This window comes from Monodelphis domestica, chromosome 6, assembly GCF_027887165.1.
Source record: "Monodelphis domestica isolate mMonDom1 chromosome 6, mMonDom1.pri, whole genome shotgun sequence".
Classification (NCBI taxonomy): domain Eukaryota; kingdom Metazoa; phylum Chordata; class Mammalia; order Didelphimorphia; family Didelphidae; genus Monodelphis; species Monodelphis domestica.
In genome coordinates, this window is record NC_077232.1 from 112,120,158 (window position 1) to 112,147,525 (window position 27,368).

At 34.9% G+C, this 27,368-nt stretch overlaps 1 long non-coding RNA gene across 2 annotated transcripts in view; it reads left to right on the forward strand.

Annotated features, from left to right (window-relative positions):
* The window catches only part of LOC103098017 (uncharacterized), a 159,372-nt gene that overhangs the window by 67,862 nt on the left and 64,142 nt on the right, over positions 1 to 27,368 (forward strand). The window lies entirely within an intron of this gene.

Consider the following 27,368-nt stretch of genomic DNA (forward strand, 5'->3'; position numbering starts at 1 on the left):
AGAAAACTCACAGGAAAAGTAGAGCCAAATTCCAGAGTTTCCATATCAAAGGAAAAATACTTCAAGAGGCCAGAAAGAAGCCAGTCAAATGTTCTAGAGCCACAATCAGGATCACACAAGATTTAGCAACTTCCATGTTAAAGGAGCAGAGGGCTTGGAATATAATATTCAAAAAAAATTAAAATTATAACAAAAACAAGTTCTCTGGCAAAAATGAGTATAATCCTTCAGTAGGAGAATGAATATTTGAAAGAGGCATGCAAGAGAGCTTTTACAACAGAGGGAGAAAAGGTTGGGGGCAGACAATTTTTGAAACTCACTTTCATTGGAATTAGTTCAAAAAGGGAAATATATATATATATATATATATATGTGTGTGTGTGTGTGTGTATGCATATTCAGTAATTTATGCAATAAATAAATTGGGAATGGTATAAAAGAAAGGGAAGTGATGAAAGAGTAGATATATTAAGGTAGATAATGGTTAAAAGCAAAAGAGTCTTTTGAGAAGGGAAAGGATAGGATAAAAAAAAAGAGTGGAAATAGAAGAAAATGGAATGGAGGGAAATACATAGTAATTGGGAATGTGAAAAGAATGAGCTCACACATAAAATAGAAAAGGATAGCATAATATATTAGAAACCAGAATCCAATAGTATGTTATTTTCAAGAGACATTTGAAACAAAAAACCCCAAACAAATTTAATATTAAGGTCTAGAGCAAAATCTATTATCATTCAGTTATACTTAGAAAAGGCAAAACCAAAAATAGACCTAATTTAATTGGAATGTAATTAAATAAGCAGATTAAATTAGGTAGGATTGTTATAGTAATTATATTGGTTCTGCCTACCCATGAACAATTAATATTTCTCAGATTATTTAAATCTGATTTTATATAGAATGTGTTTTTTAAGTAAGTTCAGGTAATACTGCATTTGTTTTGGCAGGTATACTCTTAGGTATTTTATTCTATCTATGATTATTTTAAATGAGTTCTCTTTTATTCCTGCAGGACTTTGCGAATAATATGCTCTTTGTTTGGGTTTGTTTTATGTTCTGCTACTTTGATAAAATTATTGATCATTTCAACTAATGTTTTAGTTGAATCCCTAGGATTTTCTCTATATACCATTATATTGTCTGCAAAAATATACTTTTATTATTTCTTTGCCCACATTCTGATTCCTTCCTTTTCCTTTTCTTATTGTTATTACTAGAATTTCAAATATAATAATAAATATAAAATAATATAAATAATAATTAAATAATATTGTTGATAATGGGCATCCTTGTAACCCCCAAACACATTCCCAACTCCAACACATATTATGTCTCCTACAGTACTCCTGAAGTCATAATAAAAAAAAAAGTTCAGAGGGACAGAAACATGAAAGAAAAACAAGATAGGGTGGCACAATGAGAAAGGCGCAAGTGATAGATGAGAGAGCTAAGGCAAATAACTGGGGCAGGAGAGAATGAAATATAGATAGAAAACATTCTTTTCTGGTCATCTCTTTCCCCACAATTTGACAAATATTTGCTAATTGCTTAATGTGTACTAGGTACTATAAGGTTATAGGAATACAATAGTAAAATTAACAAAGTATTTTACAAATATTTCATTTTAAACCCACAATTTACTGAGAGTTAAAACATTATTATTATCATCTCAATTTTACAGATGAGGAAATTGAGTCACAGAGAGATTAAATGACTTGCTTAAGATCATACAGCTACTAAGATTCTATAGCTGAACTTGAATTTGAATTCTTTGCTCCAAGTCAAATGCTCTATTTACTGAGCCATTTAGCTGCCTATAAAAATACAAAAAATGCAACAATTCCTACTCACATGAAGCTAGTATTCTAAGTAGACAAGTACATACATATATAAATACATATGTATACATATATAACATACATGCATATATATATTGAATACATATTATACACAAATTAATTAAATGCTAGGAAATTTGGGAGAGAGGGTGCTAGTAGGAGATAAAGTCTGGAGGTAAAGAAGAGCTTGAATTTCTGGAAAAAAGGCTTGGATAGTGTGGAAATTGGGAGTGAGTAAATGCTAGGCATATGGGGTGACCAATACAAATTCATGGAAGTAAGAAATGGAGCGACCTGTGTGAGGAACAGAGGTAATGCAAATTTAGTTGGGTGGCAGAATATGGGAAGAAAAGTTATGCCTAATAAAGATAGAAGGTAGAAGAATAGGTTGTACAGAGCTTTAAAAGCTAAACAGAAGAGATTATTTTATCATAGAATCAATAGGGAGTCATTGCAGTTGATTGAGTAGGAGAGTCACATTTCAAATCTATATTTGAGGAAAATCACTTGGATACTTGAAAGGTGGAGCTAGAAGTATTAACCCAAGTTCTTTGGTACAAAGGGAAATGAAGAATTAGAAGAAGAGACTGGATAGCTTATTTGGAAGTAGAAGGGAAACACCTTAGGCAAAATGATTGGAAGACTGGTTTTGGTTATGGGTGGATCAATTTTGCTTGCTGATTTTCAAGCACATATAACTCCTCTAATGCACTTAGAGACATGATTCTACTTGATGATATCTAGCTCTCAGATAGAAATGTCCCTTTCCTCCCTAATAACTCCACCCCTTCATTTGTACAAATTCAGTTTTTATGACTCTGTCCATGACTGTTAGAAACATTAGAAAAGAGAGTTCTTATTATTTGTTGAAAATCTAATGAGATTCTTTGATGAGTCTACAATTTTTAATACCTTTGAGGAAAAAAGGTGGGGAAGGGAGGAAGTCATTAAATGAACTAGTACAATAAATTTTTTTTCAGGGAACATTGACCTCAGGGAAATCAATCAATCCATTGTTTCCCTTGTGAATATGTATATTCTGCTTTCTTGTGGAAAGGTCCAAATTCCATCTGTATTTACCAGAAGCTTCAAGTTCCTTTAGGGGTGGGTGGAACCATTTGCCTGTGAGTCTCTGTGTGGTCCATGGATGGGATTCATCAGTAGCTCTGGAAAAGTTAAATCACTTTGAGGGAGAGGTGAGTGTTGAGAATTGATTGCAATGTAGTCTGTATGCAAATTCCCAAGCAAATCCCACAGATTCAACTAGAAATCAAATTCTAGGAAAGCTAACTGAATTGGAGTGAGAGTATGATAGTGGAGATCCAAGGAGTCCCAGCTGCCAGGTCTGGCAATCTGGCTGACTTTCTGTCCACCTGGCAGCACTATATATTTGAATTGGAGTTGGGTTGGCTGGCCAGTCTCTCAGCTCACATTTCCTGCTTGATGCAGCTGTGCTATGAGAGGACCCTGGAACAGAGAGAGGGGGGTTACTAAGAAGAAAGGGCAAGTCAGAGCAGCCTGCCTTCTTTTTCAGCCAAGGGGAAAAAAAATTTCTGAAATGTATTTGAAATTCTACCTTTTCTCACTTTTGAGAGTTCAATTAAGGCTACTGTGATTCTTTAACTTCTTGTGTGACAAATGTATATATTTACTTTTAGAGAAAATGTCTTCTCTCAAGTTAAGATTTTTGAAAATGATAATTTTGTATTTTTTCTTTTTAAGAGGTATTCTTTTTATTTATTTATAGCCAGCTTATATTTAAGGGTAGCCTATATTTGGATCAATAGGATATATGCAAAATAATATAGAAAAGAGAGAATATATAATATAAAATAATTTAAATAGAATAATAAAAATAAAGAAAATATGAATTTCTGCTATATTGACTCCATATAAGAAAAGAATCTTAATGAGTAGTGCTTTTGAGGAATTAAATTAGCTATTTTAAAGAGTAGTGAAGTTCCTCATTAGAAGAGATTTTTGAGTATCAGTTGAATTTTCACTCAGTGAGTCCGCTGTAGTTAGGAGAGGAATCTCTGGGGAAGGATTGGGCTAGATGGCCTCTGAAATATTATAATTCTAAAATAAATCTGTGAAATTTTATTACCTAAACTGTGGGCAATAAGGAATAAGATCTAATTAGAGCAAATAATGAGATCTTTCCTGAATTGCATCTTTGAACCTAGATTTTGAAAGAAATAATGGACCTGGACTAGAAGAGAGGGAGAGAATAGCTAAGTAGGCAGCATCCTGAATGGATAAATCTTTCTCTCCTACTAATCATAGTAACTACTATTTCTATAATCCCTTAAGGTTTACAGACTCTTTCCAAATATTCCATTTGATTCTCAGCCTTGCAAGGTAGGTGCAATTATTATCCACATTTTACAGATGAAGGACTTGGGACAGTTAGAGGTTAAATAGCTTGTCTAGTGTCACACAGCTATGTTGGTGATCAGATTTGAACTCAGGTTTTTATAACTCCAGATCAAGTGCTCTCTACCATATACCATCTAGTTAGTTACCTTCTCTACATTGACACCATACTATCTGGTTTGAATTCAGAGATATAAAGCTCTCCTGGCCAAAGCTGACCTATCTGGAGATAATTTTAAAAATGGAAGTGACAACAAATTAGATATTTTTCTAATATTATAACTAGTATTCTGAGCAAATATATTTAGCATTTCTAACTTACAAGAGTGTAGTCATAATCAGTATACATTTACTATGTAAAGGATGCTGTGCTAACCACTGGACACATCCAAGAGTTGTGTTATATACATGGATAGCATGGTATCTATCCTCAGGCAGCTTACCCTGTTAATGAGAAGATGAGGAACATATAATACAAAATGGAATTAAGCATATTAAAGCAGAATCTGCACACATCTTCAGCTTATTCTATGTATACTGTATTTATATATATATAGCTATTTACACATTGTCTCCCACATTAGACTGTGAGCTTATTGAAAGCAGGGATTCCCCCCTCTTTTTCTTTCTCAAGTGCTAACAAAGTAATTGGAATATAGTAGATTCTTAATAAATGCTCTTGTCTCAACTTTGATAAATACTACCTGTTGGTTCTCTTATTATGCATATCATCCACTAGATAAAGGGGTTATAGAGGCAGAGATGAAATGGTTCATGCCATCAAGGGACTTACATGAGGGGATGTTTGCAACATGTAGATAACTACATATAATACAGAGAAAACTCTGGAAGGATGACTGAGTGAGTGGGGAGGAGACTGGGAGAAGACTTATTGCTGGCTTACTTGAAGAGGTGGCCCCTGAATTGATCAATGAAAGAAAGAAAGGTCTCTAAAAGTCAAAGCTTACAGAATAATGAAATTTTAGAGTTGAAAGGGATTCTAATCAGCAAAAGTCCAACCCATATGCAAAAAACCCCAACCCTGACCATAACATATTAGATAAATCAAATGGTAAGGAAGGAGTTAGAAGGTTCAGATGTGGAAAATTGATTAGTGAGTTTGGGAAATAATTTTCTAGATTGGCTAGAATTAAAGAAAAAGAAAAGAAGGAAAGAAGAAAAATAAGGGGAGGCAGAAAGAAGGAAAAAGAAAAAGAAACAACGTAAGGAAGGAAGGAAGAGGAAGGAAGGAAGGAAGGAAGAGGAAGGAAGGAAGGAAGGAAATTTAAGGAGCTGGAGTGGAATAGAATAATGCTAGAAAGGTAAGTTGGTATCAGATTATAGAAACCTTTAAGTACCTGATTTAGGAGTTTGCATTTTATATCTAGATAATGAGGAATCACTGAAAGTTTTTGAATCAAACCTGTAGCTTGGGATGATTTTTTTTTTTTTGCAGCTATGTAAAGGATCAATTGTAGGAGAGAGTTTGGAAGCAGGGAGAGCCACCAGGAAACTCTGACGTCCTGAATTAGGATGGTGTCTGTGAGAGAGGAGAAAAAAGGGACAGAAGGATAGATATGGAGGTAGAATTGACTTGGTAACTTGGATATAGCTTAAGGAAAGTGACATTTGACCTTATTCCTGTAACATCCAATCCAAAGAGTGAGCTCATGTTTAGGGGCCATTGTTAGGATGCAACATGGCATAATAGAAATATTATATGTAGATTCAGAAGAAAACTGATTTTGAATCCTACCTCTTTAAACACTAGCTATGTGAACATGGACATGATCTCTCTTTGCCCATTGTTTCATTGGCAAAATGAGAATATTAACATTTCTCATACTTGTCTGTCCCCGGGTTAATTTAAAGGATCAAACTGAAATTATGTATACTTATGTCTTTCATAAAGGTTATATAAATGTCAGATATTATTATTATTATTACCATCCTACCATACAGAACGGTTTCCTTAGCTGCCACCCACAAACACCAGCAACTCTCAAAAATACCTTCTCAGGAGAAGCAAACACACACATCTGACCTGCAGGAAGGGGTGGGTGGCTGGATAACATGAAATTGCTAGCTTATAATAAGTGACTAAGTGCTAAAGAATAAGCCATGAATACCTTTTTCTTTTTTAATCACCAGAAAACCATCTCTCTTGTTTTGGAATCTACAAAAATTGGGTGGGTAGGAGAGATTTCTCCATAGAAAGGACTTGAAGAATGGAGTAAAGAACAGCATTAAGATCATCTCTATTATCTTTTATTATCTGTTACTAGTAGCCCTGCATCTCCCCGTGCATCTCTCCTTTACTACCCCCCAAAGGTCCCTGATTTTCCTCATGGTGAACATAGGGGCTTGTGAAAGGCATTGATTCTATATCACTCTCACTATGCTTCTGCTGCTGCTCATCCAAAGACCAGTTTTCAGGAGCCAGAGGCAGCTGCCTGTCCACAGTAGAAAAATACACACATTTTCTCAGGACATCTTGGATGCTTGCATTTTAAACTTTGGCCCCTAGGAGATAAAATGGCAGCTGGAATTTATTGGTAACTACTTTTTGCTGGTGATTCAGAGGGAACATGATAACATTTCTCAAGATGATGAAAAATGGAACTTGCAGTATTTCAACAAAGGCATTCCTCATAGTATCCAAGATCCTTTTTTTTTTCTTATGTGTTTTTCATGGTGGCTGAGAAAAAGCAGGAACAGTTTATATCTAATTCTCTCATTTCAAAAAGTACAGCATGATCTGTGAGATAGAAGATATGGCTTTTCAGGCTTTTCATCAAAGTATATTACACAGACAACCATGCATGCTGAAGGCTGAGGTGAATTTTTTTTATATTTATTGAGAAAAATGCGACAAATTCAAAGCTTTCAGTATACAAAAATAAATAAAAAATCCCAAATCTAGGATGATAAAGGACATTTTATTAGATTATATGCCATGCATACAAGGGATGGTTGGAAGTAGAGTGAGTTGAATTGATGGTGGCAAAATTTGCTAAATATTAAAGAAGAATTAATGAGGAACTTTAGTTTTTAACCATTTTCATTGTAGTGGTATAGTGTAAAGTCAATAGTGGAATAGTAGATCTTTGAACCAAGAAGACTTGGGTTCATGGCCTTGTTCTAACACTTAATAGCTATGTGATCCTCAGCAAATCTTTTAACCTGAATCTTATTTCCTAATCTGTAAAATGAGGTTAATGATGCTTATAGTACCTATCTCACAGAGTTGTCAGGTAACTATTCTATCACCCTCAAGGTGTTACTTCATTGTGAGTTAAAATAAATTAATTGAACTACTTCTATCAGACTAATCTTTGAAGTATTTGGGGGTGGTTTACAACCTGAAATAGATGAAATTGAAGACACCAACTACCATATGAAGGCAGCTATTAATTAAGTTCTTTTCTGGCCCCTCTCCTGCATTCAAATAATAATACAGATAATAATAACTGACACCTATTTACACTGTTTATACATAGCAACTACACAGTTATAATGTTATCTCCTCTCCCCTTGAGGGTAGAAACTGTATTTCTGTCTTTTTGTGAATTCCCAGTGCTTATGCCAGTGCTGGGAAATAATAGCTGCTTAAGAAATGCTTGTTGACTGGCCAATTTATGTAATTTTGTAATTTAAAATTTGCATATCATTTTGCATAGTCATCTGGTTTGAACTTCATGAGTGTCCTTTGAGGTTGGTTCCAGCTGAGAACCTACCAAGTACAGAAAAAAGCCAAAAGAATTAATTCTGCTCATCCCTTCCATTTAGGCAGTTGGAGTAGAGGTGGGGCAAGATGTCTACTTAACTATGTGAAAATTTGAATAACAATACCATGCACGTGTGTGCCAATCCTGTAGGTTTTTTTAAGTCCAGACTTGTGTTTGGGGGAAGGAAGTTCATACTCAAGTCAATGAGTCAATAAGCATTTTAAAAATTTACATTAATTTATTTGTTACATTAAAATACCTATTTAGCTCCCTCATTCCCTCCCCTCTCCCAATTACAAAAGACATCATTTGACAAAAAGAGATCTGTATATGTAAAACTATGCGAGTTCTTTTTTCTGGAGGTAAAACAAACACCGGTTATTTTTTAAACAACATTTCTCCTGCTATATGTAATGTTCTTTTGGTTTTGCTCATTTCACTTTTCATAATTTTATGCAGATTTTTTTATTAAGCATTTATTAGGTCCCAGTTAGTCTGCTAAGTGCCAAGAATACAAATTCAAGAAAAAAAAAATTTCCTTTAGGAGATTACATTTTAGTGTAATACATATAAGGATGTTGGAAATCTGGCTGAGGGGGCAGGAGATGAAGTTAGCAAGATAGAGTATTGTACACAAATTCCAGGAGGGGGTCAGAAGAGCAGCCTGGAAAGGTAGGGGAAGGAAGGAGCAAACATTTTCCAAATGACTACTATGTGTAGGGCACTATGAGCCCTTTATAGATATTATCTCATTTGAGAGAAGAATGAAGACATGATTGGCTTGGCCATCCCTCTTAACATGGAAGTTCTATGACAAATCACCCAATGAGAGACAGAAGCTGCAGGGATAGAGAATATTTCTAGTGTGTGAAATATAGAGCTTCCATGTTGAAGAAGTTTCTAGGGCAATGAAGAGAGTTAGGGGTGCATCCTGGAAAGAAATGAAGAGCTGCTTAATTGATGAAAGTATTTATTGGCTAGGATTCTCATCAGAAATATCTCCATATCAACTCTGGATATTGTGTTACAGTATGGCATAACTGCAGTATTTCACCACTTGTTTCAATATGGCATCACCAGGAGAATATTTATAGTTGTTCCTCTGATTTGTTGATGTGACTTTTCATTTTTTTAAACATTATTTTATTTGGTCATTTTCATACATTATTCATTGGAAACAAATCATTTTCTTTTCCTCTCCCCCCCCCCCCCCCCCCATCCCTCCCCTAGGCGACAGGCGATTCATCTGGGTATCACATGTGTCCTTGCTCTGAACCCATTTCCTTGTTGTTGGTATTTGCATTAGGGTGGTCATTTAGCTTCTCTCCTCAATCATATCCCCTCCACCCCTGTAGTCAAACAGTTACTCCCTTGGTTTGTCCTCTGCTTGAGGATAGTTCTTTTTTTTCTCGTAGATCCCTGCAGATTGTTCAGGGACATTGTAAAACCATTAATGGAGAAGTCCATTACGTTCTCTTGTACCACAATATGTCAGTCTCTGTGTACAATGTTCTCCTGGTTCTGCTCCTCTCACTCTGCATCAATTCCTGGAGGTTGTTCCAGTCTCCATGGAATTCCTCCACTTTATTATTCCTTTTAGCACAATAATATTCCATCACCAACATTTACCACAATTTGTTCAGCCATTCCCCAATTGAAGGGCATCCCCTCATTTTCCAATTTTTGGCCACCACAAAGAGTGCAGCTATGAATATTCTTGTACAAGTCTTTTTCCTTATTATCTCTTTGGGGTACAAGCCCAGCAGTGCTATGGCTGGATCAAAAGGGCAGACAGTCTTTTATCGCCTTTTGGGCATAGTTCCAAATTTCCCTCCAGAATGGTTGGATCAATTCACAACTCCACCAGCAATGCATTAATGTCCCTACTTTGCCACATCCCCTCCAGCATTCATTACTTTCCATTGCTGTCCTGTTAGACAATCTGCTAGGTGTGAGGTGATACCTCAGAGTTGTTTTGATTTGCATCTCTCTGATTATAAGAGATTTAGAACACTTTTTCATGTGCTTATTAATAGTTTTGATTTCTTTAACTGAGAATTGCCTATTCATGTCCCTTGCCCATTTTTCAATTGGAGAATGGCTTGATTTTTTGTACAACTGGTTTAGCTCTTTATAAATTTGAGTAATTAGACCTTTGTCAGAGGTTTTTGTTATGAAGATTGTTTCCCAATTTGTTGCTTTCCATCTAATTTTAGTTACATTGGTTTTGTTTGTACAAAACTTTTTAATTTGATGTAGTTAAAATTATTTATTTTGCATTTTGTGAATCTTTCTAAGTCTTTCTTGGTTTTAAAATCTTTCCCTTCCCAAAGGTCTGACATGGATACTATTCTGTGCTCACCTAATTTACTTATAGTTTCCTTCTTTATATTCAAGTCATTCATCCATTCTGAGTTCATCTTGGTGTAGGGTGTGAGGTGTTGATCCAAATCTAATCTCTGACTTTTCATTTTTAAGATATCTACTCTTTTGGAACTCGTAGTATATTTTGAGAGGTATTGACCTAAATTAAAATTCTTCCAGAATAATTTTTAGTTTTCCCATCACCCTTGGATCATAGGATCATAGATTTGTCTCTAAAAGGTAACTTAGAGACCATATAGTCCAATTCCTTATTTTAAAGGTGAAGAAACTGAGACCCAGATTGGTTAAGAGATTTGCCTGAGGCAATATATTAGCTATAACTATGCTAGGATGCCAGCACAGAAACAAAGAAGTAATTAGAGGAATTGGAACAGGGTGTGTTCATGATTTAAGGTAAGTCTAGTCAGGAAACAGTGACTTAGAAACAAGGTTCACAAGCCTCTAGAGCCTTTGTTAGAAAGGTCTTCTGGTCTACTAAAGTAGGATTTGGCTCAATTCCAATTAAATAGCAGAGACAGCAAATGCTCTGGATTCAGAGGAAGGAGAGCTCATTGGGGGCTGATAAAGATAGGGAATGGTTTGTATAGGTCGAAGTGAGACTTGAGTTGAAATTTTAAGAATGGATAGAAGATTTGGTGAACAGAGAGGGGAGTGAAGGGCATCCTTCCCCTGCTCTGTGTGTGTGTCTCTGTGTTTTCTGAAAATAACCTGGTTTCCTGATCTTGAGACTACATTCTTTTGTTTAGAGTCTTCTTAAAGAACCCATCCTTTGGCTAAGTTATTACTAGTCTCTAAAATTTCAGAGAATTTTAGGGGAGAGCCTCAGTCTCTTCCTTGGGATGTGTTAAATGTTCAAGTTTATTTAATTTTCTTTTCAGCTCTTTCTGACACCCTCCTAATTATGTCCATCTTTCCATACCCCATCAACGACTTGTCATATCTCATCAGTTACAGCCCACACAGAACATTATACCCTATCTGTGTTGATTCCAGGTAAATCCAAGTCTACCAACCCAGTCTCTATTGACAATTCCCTGCATTCTCAGCTGTGAATAGAGGACAGCAAATGCTCTGAACACCTGCTCTACTATTATCTTCCTTCCACACTGCGTAATAATCGCCCCCAAATTGGCACAGTAAAATAAAGAACACACAAGATGATGGAATTTCAGGGAAGTGTTCCCTAAATTATACACTTGTGTTTAAGACTTGAGCTCTCATGCAGAAACATTTAGTTACCTGCAAGGGGGATGAAGAATGCTTGTATAAGTTAACTCAAATCGTGCTTTGGTTTCCTGGAGGAAATTGATCTCTGTGGACCATGAAATCAGTGTTAATGTTTAGTGAATTAATTTAATTTCAGAAAGTAATGGTTTATTTTTAAAAGCAATGTCACATGATGGACAGAGCTGGCCTTTCAATGAATCTCATCAATATGGTTACTCCCACCAGTGGTGAATTTTTGCTTATTCATTGTGTGTGTCTTTGGTCATGCTCTTCAAAATCCTAGACAGAGATTCACCCAAGTGGACTTCCTTTGGGTCATAAGTTCATAGATTTAGAGCTGAAAGTAATATTAGATGTTGTATAGGCCAATCTTATTTTACAGATGAAAAAACAGGCCCAAGACAATTAAGTGTTTTGCCCCAAATCACATAGATATCATAGATATTGACAGTTAGGGTGGTGATCTATTAAATTGTAAGCTCTTTGAAGTCAAGGACTATCTTTTATCTTTTTTATTTTTTGGGGGGGATCCCCATAACTGTGGTTGTCATATAGGAAGAACTTAGTAAATGTTGATTGATTGAACCCTGATCTCTGACTCCTTCTCCAATTTTCTTTCCACTGCATCATGCTATCTCTAGATATTCTGGCACTACATGAATATCGGGAAAACATGAAAGAAGCTCATCATTTATCTTTTGCTCTCTTGCATGCCTGACCTTCCTTCTTTTCTGGTAAAAGAGAATGTCCCAAAATCTTAATGCACTTTTAAGTTTTAATAGGTTTTATGCCTTTATATTGCACTAAGACTTTATGTATAGTTCTCTGGTGGCAGTTTTTATTCTGCATTTCTGCCATTTTCCATGGGATTAGGTGACAGCTTACCCCTTTCTATTATTTTTGTTGAGTCATTTTTCAGTCACGTCTGACCCTTTGTGACCACATTTCGGTTTTTCTTGGCAAAGGTAGTGGAATGGTTTGACATTTCCTTCTCCATTTTACAGATGAGGAAATTGAGATAAACAATGTTAAGTGACTTGCTCAAAGTCACATAGCTAGTAAGTTTTTAAAAGTCACATTTGAGCTCAGGAAGATGAATCTGACTCCTGGCCCAACACTCTATCCATTGGGCCACCTTGTTGCCCTTGTCTGTTAACTCATTTCTACTGTCTTTTGAGCTTCCTCCTTCTTTAAATCTTTACAGATTGTTGTATGATTTATAACCATCCAGCAACACCCAAAGACTGCTACTGTGGCTATTTGGTCTTTTGTTTCTGAGTAAATCTCCAGATCAATGAAAGAACTTCATAATTTCCCAAAGGATAGCCAGCTCACTCTTTTCCTCCTGTTCAATTCCAAGTCCAGTTTATTGTCCAGTGATATTGTTTGTCCAAGATATAAATCTAGAAAGGCCACCTCTTTGGATCCTCTATCCAAATGCTTTATTTCTTATTTTCAGCTCCTTTATAATTAAAAAAAAAAGTTTGCATGGAAGAGAGGGATTTAAATTTTCCCCCCCAAGCTGTCATGAAAACATTTGTTAACCAGCTTAAACTTCTACCCTTTATCCCTGCCAAGCCTTGGTATGAAGTAGTGAGGTGACAGGTAATGAGATCCATTCGCCTATGCTCCTCTAAGAGGGCAGAGTGCCCCTTGAATCCCTCTGCCCTGGGCACAGAGGTTCCCCTCCCCTTGCTCACTTAGTTTGAAGCACAGTATTGTGAGACAGCTCTGTTGTCATATCCATCAAATCACTCACAATCTACTTCCATTATCACTGAAGAGCAGAGCTGAGCTTTACATTATCTTTCAGGGAAGTAAATGGGACTGGAAGCCCAGTGCCATGTAACAAAGGATTATGAAGCCTCTCACTGCAGGAAGAAAAACCTCAAAAGGAAACGAAAATGGTAATTCCATTTTTTTTTTCATTTTTACAAAGAAAATCAAGCTAATAAGACATAGGTCCTAGATTCCATTTGGAAAATCACAGTAATTTCAAGAATTTATAAAGTTCCTTTCCTCCAAGGTTCTCAAAGTACTTAACATACTTTATCTCTTTCTCACACCCCAACTGTTGCAATGAAGCCAACTTTAATGGAGTAAGAGAATGACATATCTTTCCCTACTCATTCTCTCCTGTACTAATGAGCACTTAACTATGTAATTGAAATATTTATTTGTGACATTAGACATAGTGCTATTGTGCCTTTGTGCAATACTTCCTGTTGTGCCTTCTCTTGATTTTCCCCATTATTTTCTGATTTTCTCATTATTTACTTGATTTAATCTCTCATTATTGTCATTTTTCCCCAAATCAGTTCATTTTTGTATTTACCTTAGAATGCGAGTTTGCACAATGCAGGGACCCTGTCTGTTTTATGTGCTTATGCAAGGGGTGTAGTTGAAAGAGCTCTGGACTTGGGGCATGGGTCTCAAGTTTGGTCTTGGTTTTTCCTGACAACTTTGTAGCCTTTGGTAAATCTTCGGAGTTCTCTGGATGCTCATCTCCCTCATTTGTTAAACAAGAGAATAAGAATGTATCTCTCAGGAACATTTCAGATCTTAGAGTCTATGATTCTAAGGGTGGAATCTCACTTTGTCCTGCCTATATTATAGCACCATATCCATGTGGACATAATCATGAAAATAGAATAACCATACTAGCTAACATTTGCTAAGCACTTGATAACTATTATCTCATTTAGTCCTCACAAAAACTCTTGTGAGTAGGTGCTATTATAGCAGAGAATGAGTGACTTGTCCAGGGTCACACAACAAATAAATGTTTGAGATAGGATTTGAACTCAGGTCTTCCTTATTTCAGGTCCAGCACCTCTAAACCCCAAATGAATAATTACAAAGAACTGTGTAGAAACTTTTTCAATTCAATAGGTGATATCAATAGGCATATATTAAGCACTTATTATGTACCAGGTACTGGGAATACAGACATAGGCAAGAAGAACAGTCCTTGTCCCCAAGGGGCTTTATTTTCTAACAGGGGAAGACAACATATGAAGGGAATCTGAAGAAGTTTGGAGGGATGGAGCAGGGGCAAAGAAAAGAGATCAGTCCCTATTACTCACGGGACCAAAATGGAGAAACAGTCTCAGAGGCCCCCACTTTCAGCTTCCTTCAGAGCAAGCTTCTCAGAGCACACACCAACCACACCGACCAACTTCTCAACCCCCCTCTCGAGTCTTCAGACCCCCCTATCTTTAAGGAAACCATCCAAGTTCCCTCCCTTCAGTCCTCACCTCTACCAATCACCTGTCCATCAATTTCCCTGTGCCAATGGAGGCTCTAGCTTAAACCCAGGACCGCCCAGAGGTCTCTGGCTTTTGCACATGTCTGTTGAAGGTCATATTTTCAAATAATTAAATCTTTGATCCTTTGCTACAGCCCTTTCTAAATCCTGTTAACCTGAGTTAACTAGATCAAAAATTAAATTTTGATCTAGGCTGCAGCCCTTACTCAATCCTGTTAGGACTGAATAGGGTGGAGATTGATTCCAAGTATCTCCATTGTATCAATTCTAAAATCAATCATGACTCAAAGAAATTCCTGTTCTATGCTTAAGCATAGGTCAAAGTCCTTTCCATTGTTCAGCAAAAGGTTTCTGTCCTAAAGTAATCTTAAGAAGGTAGGAGAAGGAACCTCCCATGCCAATGGGGTTCACATTCCAATAGCCAAGACCCACTATCAATAGGAAATTTTTCAAGTATGAAATTTCCCAATGGTGAAATTTCCAACATTTATAAGTCTAAGAAATTTTGAGGTTTACAGTACTATTATTGCAGTTAACTGAGAAATGAAGACATGATTGGCCTGGGGCTCCTCATTAAATGGAAGATGCAGGAAGAATCATCTAATTAGATGAAAAATCCACAGGGAAATGTATATTCCCAAGGTATGAATTCCAGGACTAGGGATAGATTGATCTTCACGGGATCATAAGGTTCCTGAGACTTGGTAAAAATGTGTCTAGTTGAGCCTGAAGAGATCCTTGGATGTGATGAGCCTCCCCGCTAGCCCACTGCATTCCACATCCCTAGAAATCAAGTAATATTTCTAAAATGCAAGATTATAAATGATTGAATGATCTCTTTTGTCTCTGGTAGTTTACTAAATGTTAACTGAAAGGAGAAATACATATTTTGGTTTGTGGAAATAGATCAGTATTTTCTCTAATTTCACCTAAGTTTTGTTGCCTTTTGTTATCTTATTATTTGAAACTCTTACCTTCTGTCTTAATATAAATCCAAAGAAAGACTGTCAAGAGCTAGGCAATTGGGATTTAGTGACTTGTCTAGGAAACATTCTTGTCTTTATTAATATTGCTTTGTGACAAAAATATTTGATGCTAGGTAATTACGTGACCCATTGGATAGAGTGCTGAATCTGGAGTCAGGAAGACTCATCTTCTTGAGTTAAAATCTGGTCTCAGATACTTACTAGCTGTGTGTCTCTGGCTAAGTCACTTAATTCTGCCTCAGTTTCCTCATATATAAAATGAACTAGAGAAGGAAAAGGCAAACCACTCCAGTATTTGTAACAAAACAAAACAAAATAAAACCCAATTGGGGTCACAAAGAGTCAGACAAAACTGAATTGATTAAACAGCAACACTAACAACATTTGATGTCCAACGTTGTTATGCTCAAATAATACAATGTATATGAAATGCTTCATGTACATGCTATGCATGTACATGTGTATTGCTTTTTGTCATAGTGTGCTTTGGACTCTTTACCTTGTATAATTTTATACAATATTGGCCAGATTTCTCTGAAATTGTGTATTTTACTCCTTACTGTGCAATAATATATTCACCCCCCCCCCTTTTTTGCACCATACATTTAATTTTATTGATATCAGGAATTCCTAGTAAGGAATTCTCTCTAACAATACAAATTGTCACTTACACTACAATTTCCAATTTTAGACCTTTGCCTGTGACACTAAGTATTTAAGTAACTTAAGAATCTTACATCTGATGTGGGAGATAGGATTCAAACTCAGGTCTTCCTGACTCTGAAGTCAGCTCTCATTTTCACTATCTCTGCTGCCTCTCTACATTAATTTGCCACAATTTATTCAGCCATTACTCAGTTATTGAGCAAAGATTTTACTTTCAGGTTTTTATTGTCTAAATGTTGCTGTTAATGTTTCTGTACATTTTGGACTTTTCTTGCTGCCAAAAGCCTCCTGTGGGTACCAACCCAGCAGTGTGTTCAATAGATCAAAGGGTGAGAACAATGTAGTATTTTTAATGCATAATTCCATAACACCAATGGTGAATTAAGTCACCTAACTTCCCACAAATCTTCCAGACATCAATTTTTCCATCATTGTTAATTTCATCTGTGTGTGAGAACCTCAGAGTTATTTTAATTTACATTTCTTTAATTATTAATAATTCAGAACTCTTTTTCCAGATGGCAATTACAATTTTATTTTTTACCTTTTGAAAACTGTTCATATCTTTTGAGTCTCTTTTGAAAATTGGCTCTTAGTCAAATATTTTGTAATCTCTTCTTTCCAGTACTTGGTAACAAATACTTCTCTTATTCAAAAATTTGAAAGATGTATCCTATTCACTTTTACCTTTATTCCTATTTTGTAGCTTTTAATATTTAATTTGTTCATAAACTTTTAAATTTATAGTGGTATACGGTAAAAAATACCTGCCTAAATATAATTTTTTCTATATTGCTTTCTAGGTTTCTTCAGTAATTTTTGTCAAAATAGGTGTCCCTTACTCAACTGTTTGTAATATAGAGTTAATCAAATTATTGTTATCATTATTATTATTACTATTGTTCTTTTTAATTTTTTCTCTGTTGAATTGATCATCTCTCTTTTAATATTATGTCAGAAGATTTTTGAAAATTATTATTTTGTAATATAGTCTGAGACCCAGGAAATATAAGGCTACTTCCTCTCTTCTTATTTTCGTTACACTACTTTCTATTCTTTCCTTGTTATTGCTTCAAATTTTCTTACTTTATATAATTCTCTAAATTATAGCTTGGGTCCCTTGATTCATATAGTACTAAATCTTTAGAGTAATTTTGGTAGTATTATCATTTTTACGTATTCAAATTGCCCAGTCACAAAAATAAAAAAAAATGCTTCTATTTTTTGTACTTCTGAAGATTATTTTTATAGTACTATGTACAGCCATCATGGTAGATTAACTCTCAGGTAGTTGTTTTATTTTTAATTTAAATGAAATTTACCTTGTTTCCTCCTTTTGGACTTTGTCACTACTCTTTAGAAATGATGATTTTTGTACCTTAAATGCATCTTTTGACATCATCCCTTTTCTGATACTCTTAGTTACTAGTGCATTCCTTTCTAAGATAATTTTTCATATACTCTCTATATATCTTATATATGTCTAATTATTTATATATGCTAATTACCTCATTCAAAAATAAATTCACTGAAGGCAAAGGCCATATTTTTTGCTTTTTGTATCCTCAATGCTTAGAAGAGTACCTGGCACATAGTAAATACTTGACAAAGCATTGTTGAAAGATTTATTTAAGATTACACCATTGCCCAATTAATATATTCAAGAGACCCAAAGAAGCAAACTTTGGTTATATAATTGAAAAATGTTCAAAATCATTAATAAACATAAAAATACAAAGTATAACAATACTTATTAAATTAGTAAAAGGAAGAAAATAGTTGACAAGAGGCCTGTGGGAATGCACACTTCTTTATTCTTTCTTGTGGTGCTTTAAATTGTTCTCCAGTTTTGAAAATAATTTGGAGTTATTCAAGTAAATTACTACTTTGTTTATATCCTTTGATCCATAGATTCCACTATAAGTATTGTACACAACAAAAGATTTTTTACAACAACCCAATACTCATATATATCAAAAACACTTAAAGGAGCATTATTTGTGATAATAAAAATTGTTAGTAAAATATGTTTCCAATATTTACAGAATGACTGAACAAATTACTGGACATGAATGTGATTGACTATTACAATAAAGGAAGATACATATGAAGAAATATTTAAAATATTGAAAAAATTGCGGGAAGCGAAGTGAAGGAAGCTGAACCAAAAGAACTCTGTTAGAGAATATATCCTTCCTATCATTTAACACTACATAAAGTGATGTGTGTGTATAAGAGGTTGGAAAATGTACTTTGTAAGAGGACTTGTTCTGTTATCATTTGAAAAATTTGATGTGCCCTAGTGCAAATATCAATAATATGGAAATAGGTCTTGACCAAAGACACATGTAAAACCCAGTGGAATTGTGCATTGGGGATATGGGAGGGGGATGGTGGGAGGGGAGGGAAAGAACATCATTTTTGTAATCCTGGAAAAATGCTCTAAATTAATCAATTAAATAAAATTTAAAATTTTTTTTAGAAAAAAGAAAAATTTGATGTGTCAAAGTGAAATGCTTTGGTAATTTAAAACACAATTCATGAATCTAAAGTACTATATTCCTGGATAAAAATAAAATCCCAGATTGTTTTATGTATGTTCATTAGAGACACATACTAAAGCATTTATTCCTAAAGGGGAAATTTTTAATATTATTTTCCTGTAGAATTAAAGCAACTCACCAGTTATCTCATGGTCAACCATGTCATGAATAGAACATAGTAAATCAAACAATTGTCCAAGTCTGAATTATTTTCTAGATTTTTCTATCACCTTTGAAAATATACCTTTTCAGGGGTGTCTAGGTGACTCAGTGGATAGAGAGCCAGGTCTAGAGATAGGAGTACTTCAGTTCAAATCAGGCCTCAGATACTTCCTAATTGTGTGTCCCTGGACAACACCAATTTTGCCTAGTCCTTACCATTATTCTCCCTAGGAACCCAAAAAGTATTGATTATATAACAGAAGATAAGGGTTCTAAAATAAATAAATAAATACAAGAAAACATACTTTTTATCCCTATACCATGTCCAACAGAGTGTATTATACCTTCTTCAAAGGAAAGCTAGTTTTTCAAAATAAAAATGGACTAAATGAAAAAAAAAACCAACTCATTCAGTTTTAAATACTTTTGATCATAATTTAGAAAGTCACTTAAACCTTTCTGAGACTAAGTACCCTCATCTATAGGGCAAAGGGTTGAACTAGATAACCTATAAGACCCTTTTAATTATTAATTAATTAATTAAATATTAATAATTATAAACTATGATCAAAAACATTATTTCCCTTAGGGGTTACTGAAAAAAATAAATTAAAATTTGGAAGTTATTTAAAAGAGACAGATTGTGTTAGAATTATATTTCCTTTCCACATTTCCTTTTCCTTTTTTTTTCTAAACTAACTACTCATTAGGAAAGTAGCTTTGAAATTGGTTAACAGACTGGCATAAAACTTGTATTTTAAACATTATCATATATCAATAAAGGCAGTATAGTGTAATGAATTAAATGCTGGACTGGAAGTCAGAAAGACTGGGTTCAAACATTATCCCTGATAATAGCTGTGTGACCCTGGGAAGTCATATGGCTTCCCTGTGCTTTTTGTAGGTTTCTTGGTCAAGGGTGTGCTAAGTCATCAACCATTTGGATTCTGTAACTATTCAATAATTTTATAAGAATATTTAAAAGGAGTTGATAAACTATGTTATGTAAATATGTAAAAAAGTATTTATTTTTTTTTTATTATTCACAACTTTCATGGGTTGAATCTATATGATACCATACCATAATGAAAAGTGAGCAAATAAGTCATTCATTTGATTTTTTATTTATATGATAACAAACATCTGTAGATAGGTAGATGGTTTTATGATTTGACAGAGACATAAGCTGGTCTAAAGGAACAGAACAAGATCAATAGGATTCTACTCCAAGAAAGCCTATCCCTACTGTTCTGTTGAAGACATTCTTGTATAACAGTCACCTTGCTAAATACAAGAGCTACTTTATGCACTGAGATATTCAGATGTTCCCCTTATGTTCTCCAAGTCTATGATGTCTTCACTTCTTTTTATTTAAGTTCCCTAACCTCCTACTTCACAACCTGCTATTTGTGAGTGTTTCTAAAAAGTTCTAAATCTGGTTTTCTTCTTCTACATCAAAACAAGTGTAATATTGATTCTTTTAGTATATAAATGCTTTCAACTCTCACTTTGTTGTTCATGGTTATTTCAACAAAATGTGAGGACCATGAAGATAAGATTTGTTGCCGTCTGTGTTTGTATACCTAATACCTGGCAAAAAGATTCAATGTAATATATACTTATGGAATGCTTGCTGATATAAGTTGAACTGATGCTCCTGACAAACAATTTATGTCTTCTAAAAATTATCTCTTTTTTTAGATCACACCAACTCTTACAAACTTATTTGGGAAATTATAACTTGTTCTTATACTTTTCTTCTTCTTGCTCAAGCTGAAAGGAGGCTAGAATTACCCTAAGTTACTGTGCTCTAAACTTGGATAGACTTAAAGGCTCTGATTCAATTAGCACTCCATGAATCCGTAAGCTAAGCTTCTCCTTTACTCAGGGGCTTGAAATAATTTTTACTGTACTTCTGCAAAACAAAGTAAACCAGAAAGAAATCAAAGAGATTCTCTCTAAAATACCTTTGAAGATTTAGAGGTTGAAACATGGAAATTTAATATGGAAATTTGAGGAGTCTTTCAAGAAAGATTGACCAACATAATTGAATTTTCTGAGCAAAAGGAAAGATTTGATCTGTCCTTTCATTTTTTCCCCAGTGGAACAAAAAAAAAAATAGCTGACCACATTATCCTGTGATCATGTCTCCATCAGTGATGGCATTGCCTAACCTCCTATATTTTACCTTGAGAATTAAGGGCTTCGTCGTACCATTGTGGGACTGCTGTTGATTTGCATCTTACATAGGCAGCCCCTGTTTGTCCAGTGTTGTTGATCAGAAACAGCACAGAGAGTGTTTGAGGAGCATTTGAAGAGAAGGTCCAGGCCTAAGCATCTTAAGGAGAGTTAAGTCTCTGATGAGCAGTTGGTCTACATTATCTCTGGATCTGTGTTGTGCATCATTTGAAGGACATTAATTTATAGCGCAGTGCATATCCAAACCTGAAAACCTTTTCTCCCCTTTTTCTTTCCTAAGGGCTTTGAAAATACAGGATAAAAACCCTGGGAGTTGCTGGGCTGAAGTATTTGGAGGGCCCTTTCAGCTGATTATATTGCTTCTGTTGCTAGAAGGACTAAGAATTGAGGGGAGGCACTGATTTTTTTTTTCAAACACTTGAACTTTAAAAGGTTTTGTTTGTGTGAAGATCATTTTACTGGCTTCTCTCATAGCACAAAGCAGAATGACTGTGTGAGGAGAGTGCTAAAGAGACAATGGAAGAAGACAGAATAGAATTTGTTTGAGAAAAGATATATTTGGTAGATTCATAATGCAGAGAGGGTCTCTGAGTACATTTCTGGCCTCAGGCACAAGGTATTGAGCCCCCCATCTCTGTTTCTGGCTTTGCCTGAGGCAGGGCAGGGGATAGAGCCCCTATCCAGAGGGGTAGTAAATAGGCAGCTGGACAAGACTGAGATTCAAATGATGCAGAAAGAGCAGATTCAAGAGACCAGGGCTCCAGCCAATTTCTCTTCCTCTTCATGTACTCTTCCAGTTCACCAGAAGGATCCCAGATAGCTGCAGGCAGAGATTTGGGAAGAATTTATATTTTGTACCAGTGATACTTCTGTAAATCGCATGCCCAGAACTCTTAGTGTTTAGAGCTTTCTTTGGCATAGCAAATAAAACACTAAGCCTGGAATCAGGAAGACTCCTCTTCATGAGTTCTAATCTGGCCTCAGATACTTACTAGTAGTGTGACTCTGTAAGTCATTGAACTGTATTCCTCTCTTCTGTAAAATGAACTGGAGAAGGAAATGGTAAACCATATATATATATATATATATCTTTGCTGTGAAAACCCCAATTGGGGTCACACAGAGGTGGACATGGCAAAAAAAATTATTCCACACCACACCATCCACCCCTTTTGTCTCTAACTTCCTAGAATGTGTTCCTTTCCCCAAGGGTGGAACTCCATTCCTTAGCAGCTAAGCCACAAAAGTCCCAAAAAGAGTCAAAAGATTCTGACCCACCTGAAAAATGATTAAATAACAACATCAACAAGCTATAAACTAATATAGTAAGATGTTGCATAGTTGCTAATAGTTCTATGTGTTGCCCTTTCCAGGTAACATATTTGTAAATTAATTGTCATTTGCTATTTAAAAGGAGCTTTCTGGAGACAGTGGCATATTATTGACCAATGGCATTTTGGTTGAATGATAAAGGAAATAATTTTATGCAAGTCAAAAGGGGGATATATTGGATACTGGAAAGTGCTCTGCACTCTAAGCTCCTTGAAGAGAGGCTTCCCCCACTCCCATTCTTTGTATTCTCTTTGCTAAGCATAGAAGCTAGCACATAATGGGTGTTTTATAAATGTTTGTTGACAAAATGGACTTGGAGTTAGGGGGAAAAAAACTGAGTCAGAATCCTGCCTCAGTCATTTATTAGATATGTGATACTGGAAAAGTCAGTCATTTAACCCCCATGAGCCTCAGTTTCCTCATATGTAAAATGAGGAAGTTGAACTTGATGGATTCTAAATTCTCTTAAATATCTAAAATTATGATCCCATGATCTTTTAGTGTCTTTCAAAACATTATGCATTTGCCTACTTTTTCTACATGTAGGTCTAGCCCTAGTTATAATAAAAATTTTAATCATTCCCTTGGTGTTCTCCAATGGTTATACTGTGTTTTCTGAGATGTAAATAAAATATTATCCATGGAATTCTATTTGTGTTGGCAATACTCCTGTCTTTCAGATCTTTATACTCATATTCTCCACAGAATTATTAATGATATCACTCTGAGAAGAGACTTGGAAACAGAACTGATCCTTCACCAATGCCATGCAGGAAATAGGACATTTAAAAGCACTTGGACAATAGAACATGATTCTGGCTTGATCCTGTTGACCAAATGAGACAATCATACTTCAAAGGAGAATGAAGATGTTACCTCATGTCAAGAACAAATTAAACTATCTTCTGAATCCAGACACATGCATTATAACTACCTTCTATTACTAAAACTCATTTTTCTGACTAGAGATAGATGGAAAGGGGGAATATTTTAGTTCATACCTGAGGAAACTTGACCTTGAATTCTTATACTCCCTCACATTCAGTGGCTAACCTTTAAGTCTCTGTATGGTTCCCAGAGACAATACTACTTAGAGGGAAAGTTATGATTTACAAGTCTAAGAAGTTCCTCAAAGGTGGGGAGTCAGATAGGAATTTAAAATACATTTAAAAGCAGATTTAAGTATAGATACTTTTTTCTATACCAAAAGTTTTGATAAATATGATTATTCAAATACTTTTTATCTCTGATGCTCAACTTCAGGAAATGCTGAATAACCACTCTCTTTCCCTACCTTGCCTTTGCTTTAGAAAATTTTCTATGACCACCATATATGATAGTCATCTTCTAGTTGTTCCTTTATTTACTATTTCCTACTATTTATTTAGAATTATGTGTCCCAGGAGTTATCTGTCATGTTTCAATCCTATGTAGTTTTTTTGCCTCAAATATGTTTCTTTTGTTAACTGAGCTTTCATTAAAAACAAACAAACAAAAAAATTCTCTTACCTCTGATTTCTCAAGGTATTAAAGAGGGAGCAGAACCAGGAGAACATTGTACACAGAGACTGATACACTGTGGCACAATGGATTGTAATGGACTTTTCTATTAGCAGCAATGTGGTGATCCAGGACTTATGAGAAGGGATGCTATCCACATCCAGAAAAAGAACTGTGGGAGCAGAAACACAGAAGAAAAACAAATGCTTGATCACATGGTTTGATAGGTGTATGACTGAAGATGTAGACTCTAAACAATCACTCTATTGCAAATATTAATAATATAGAAATAGTTCTTGATCAATGATACATGTAAAACGTAGTGAAATTGCTCTTTGGCGATGGAAGGAGGGAGGGAAAGAACATGAGTTATATAAACATGGCAAATATTCTTAATTAATTAAATAAATAATAAAAAAAATATTAAAGAAACCTGAAAGTCCTACATTCTGTAGGGAAAAAAAAAAACATTTGCTGTAAGAATGTTCTAAACTTAAATAATAATTTGTCTTATAATGCAAGTTGCTTTTTTATTCTTTTTGGTAGATTATATTTCTCCCATTTTTTGTTTTTTGTCATCTTTGACAAACAGACATGGAAAATTCAAAACTACATTTCTTTATAAAAGTATTTTTTCTTCCTGGCGGATTATAACACTCTTTATTCAACATTTAAGATTCAGTTTCATGATCATAATTCTGGGTGAGTTAATTTTAGGGTCTTCCTCTGTCAGAGCCCTATGAATTCTTTTCCAAATGTTTTGCATTATTTTCCTATAGTAAATATATGGAAGGTCACTAAACTGTCCTAAGAGTCCCTGTAAATACATACATATTGACTCACACACTATGCATTAATTTTAAGTGTGTCGTCTTCTATTTTTATTTTGCTAAATTATTCTGATTACATTTTAATTTGGTTCAGGCCACACTCAAGAACATGCAGGTTGCATGTTTTAAAAATCTGGTGTAGAGAGTATAGAGATTTGGCCTCAGAACCAAGAATACTTTGGTTAAAGTTCAACTTCTGAGGCATTCTGGTTTCAAGATCTTGAGAAATTTCATTTAATTTCCTCTGTACTGTAGGCAAATTTAAGACACAAAAGATTACACAGAAAATTCTAATCTGCATTGGTAGAGGAAGTTTCCTTACTTGGAAGTTATTATATGAATAAAAACACGTGTCTCTTCCCTTTTCTCTTCCCTTTCCTTTCTCCTTCCCCCTCTCTTTCCCTTTCCCTTTCTCTTTTTTCCTTTTATTCTTTTATGATAAATGGTAGAAAAATCAATCCTTAGTTTATCTTGAAGAATAATATGTTTTGAGGTTACTTGTTTTGATTTGAAGAAACCTCAAATATTCTCTTAATCTCCTCTTTTAACTTTGCACTAATGTTCCTTGTTGCTTTCCTACATTTTGCATTATTGCTTTGCCATTAACTTCTTCAGAGGACCTTAGTAGTTCAATTTAATCATTTTTTAGTCATGTCTGACTCTTCAATGACCCCTTTTGTTTTTTTCTAGACAAAGATACTAGAGTAGTTTTCCTTTTTCTTCTCCAGCTCTTATTACAGAATGAATAACAGGCAAATAGAGTCTAAATGACTTTCTCAGAGTGTGTTAAGAGGCTGGATTTGAACTTAGGTCCTCCTGACTCCTGGGCTGGCACTCTATCCATTGTACCACCCAGTAGTGCTTCAGCTGATCTACTGTTTTATTAAAAAAAATTATCAGCATTCCAAACCATTAATTCTTTATTGTCTCTTAAATTTATTTTAAATGACTAATTTCATTGTATCTCTTCCTTATATTCTGTTATTAAGTTTTCAGTCTCTCTAGGTGTTCACATTTCAGGTTCTATCCTCAGACACTAATTTGCTGTATAACCCTGGAAAAGTTACTTAACATCTGTCAGCACCAGTTTCCTTAACTATAAAGTGGGGAAAGTAGTACTCATATCCTGGCGTTGTTGTAGGGATCAAATGAGATAACGTTTATAAAGCACTTAGCACTGTGCCTGACACAGCAGGCATTCAATACCCATTCTCTTCACCTCTTCAGCCATTTATTAGTTTCTAATTTCTGAGTCTAATTAAAGGACTTTTTTTTGTTTGGGTAGAGCACAGTGGTTCAGACCTTTGATTTTTGTCTACATGAGCTAGCTCCTCCACTGATGCATAGCCACAACTCCGCTATAACTTATATTTTTGAGTTTCCTGACAGGGGAGGGATTTATTGAGAATTTAAGTGATTTGCCCATGTTCACATAGCTAGTAGATATGATAGACAAGACTTGAAACCATGTCTTTCTTTTTTCAAGTAAACCCCCTAAAGCCATATGCTGTACCTTCTTTAGTTGTTGGTATTGTGATATTATTAGAGATTTCTACTCCCATCATCTTACCTCATAGCATTTCTTCATTTTATTAATTCTTTTTCTGTTCACTTCTTTAAACTGCATGATGGTTTTTCTGTGAACTTTCATTTTGAACACAGAAAATGAATAATGCTGCTACTGCTACTACTACTACTACTCCTACTACTACTACCACCACAACTAATAACAACAACAACTAATAACTAGCATTTATAAAACATCTTGAGCTTTACAAAGCATTTTACAAAAGCTGTCTATTTGGTTCTTCATAATATCCTTTAATTTGGGTGGATACTGCTATGATTTCATTTTCTAGATGAGAAAACTGGGAAAGCTAAACTTTAACTGACTTGCCTGAGGTCACACTACTGGTACTTATATGAGATAGAATTTATATTCTTTCACAAATACATTTCTTTTTTCTCATTTTCTTATTTTAATTTTTGATTCATTTCTTAATCTTTTGTTCATTTCTTAATCTTTTATATGGTAAAGAGCTGGGCTTAGATATGACTACTTCGACAATTCTTGTTTTATCTCTGATTTCTTTTCTTTTTTTTGTGTGTGTGTGTGTTAGAATGGGAACAAGAGACTGAGCATAACTATTACCATCCCTAAATTATATTTGGTTTACAAGCAGCATTAGAAAAATAACCTTTGTTCTGTATTTGTTATATTTCTTGGATGGGATTTTCCTTGGTGGTCATTGGTACTCTTTCAGTTAACCTTATCGAATTTCAATGAGAGGATGGCTAAGAACATCAGACATATTCATTCTGAAT